Source organism: Carlito syrichta, unplaced genomic scaffold (genome assembly GCF_000164805.1).
Source record: "Carlito syrichta isolate Samal-C Ts95f unplaced genomic scaffold, Tarsius_syrichta-2.0.1 Scaffold316424, whole genome shotgun sequence".
NCBI lineage: Eukaryota > Metazoa > Chordata > Mammalia > Primates > Tarsiidae > Carlito > Carlito syrichta.
In genome coordinates, this window is record NW_007260520.1 from 227,492 (window position 1) to 229,257 (window position 1,766).

Sequence of the window (1,766 nt, forward strand, 5' to 3'; positions counted from 1 at the left end):
CAGCAGCTTCTCCGACCCGCGCCCCTCCTCTCCTTCCTTATCCTACCTGCTTCCCGCGGCCGGGATCCACGATCTGCCACTCGCCGCCGCCCGCGCCGGGCAGCCCCCTTGGAATGTCCCTAAAACGGCAAGGGGACGCCTGGCGCCGCCGAGCAGCAACCGTAGTTATTTTGGTCAAGCTTCCGGGCAGGAGGCCTCCTATCCGTTAGCCCGTTGAGAAATTTCCATCACCTTTAAGGCCCGGCGTGGTTATCTTCCTTTCACGAGAGAAAAAATGGGCTCTAGCAGCCAGAAATGAGTGCTCCAACCAATAATGCCAGCCAATATTTACGGATCGTTTTACTAGCAACCTCGTGAAGTAGGCACCGTTTTGGGTGCACTTCACAGGTGAGAAAACTGAGACCTGCAGAGGCCAAGTGACTTGCCCATCGGTTACTTGCTAGCAGGTGACGCAACTGGGATTTGAATCCAGCCAATCTAGCTCCAGAATTCCTGGTTTTTAACTTTTAGATCAGCTCTGTCCAATAAAAATACCATTTTGAAAGTTGGGTCTTTCTTGTTACTCAACTGGGTCACTCTTGTCATGCTCAACAAAAGCACAGGCTGAGGCAATGGGGAAAAGCAGTCAGGGCACATAACATTGCTTTAAGAAGGTCATTCTCTTCAAGCTTGACTGCAGAAACTGTGGCCGTAACCTGAAGCCCGTTTCACTGCTGCGGAAACTATCTGATGTGACTGTCAAACTAGTTTTACCCACTGCTGTCACCAGTCTGAACTTGCCAGTTCCCCAGAACTTTCCTACCAAACGATACTTAACCTTTCTCTTTTTAATAAAACCTCTAACTTTCTCTTTGTTCTTCATACATACCAAATTGCAATCCTTGCTTCCCAAGTACAGCGTTTTAGAGACTTGTCTCTGTATCTCTGTGTTTTAGTTGGCTTTGACACAATGCAAGCCATATACAGGGGGTGCCAAGAAAATGTACACATACTAAGTATAACCTTTGTTCAAAAGGTGGCATTAATCAAATGAATGCTAGCGTCACCATGCAACAGCCAGGACAGTCAAATAAAATGGTGGAAGCACGGCTGAGCAAACGTCATACCACACGTGGCTATCGTAGCCACACATTGCTATCATAATTTAATTCAACTTTGAAAAGTAATGCATAGATAACATCACTCTCTCTTTTTTTTTAATTTTAATTTTTGAGGCAAAATCTCACTCTGTCGCCCAGGCTGGAGTGCAGTGGCATGCTCATGGCCACCATAGCCTCGACCTGCTGGGCTCAGGATCCTTCTACTTCAGCCTTCCAAGTAGCTGGAACCACAGGCGCCCACTACCTTGCCCGGCTAAATTTTTGATTTATAGATAGAGACGAGGTCTCACCAAGTTGTCCAGGCTGGTCTCGAACCCCTGGGCTCAGGCAATTCTCTTACCTCGACCTCCCAGAGTGCTGGGATTACAGGCTTGAGCCACCGCGTCCAGCCCAGATAACATCTCTTAAAATGTGTATACATTTTTTGGGCATCCTGTATATAATTTTAACTATCGACAAACAAAACCAGACATGGAATCTTGCCCACATGAAACTTACCTTCTAGAGGGAGAGATATGATCAACAGTAGACATAATGGGCAAATTTCATGGTGTTGGGGAAATAATTAAAAATAAAAGCCCCGGCCGGGCTCAGTGGCTCAGCCTGTAATCTCAGCACTTTGGGAGGCCGAGGTGAGTGGATTGCCTGAGTCCGTGGGTTCGAGAC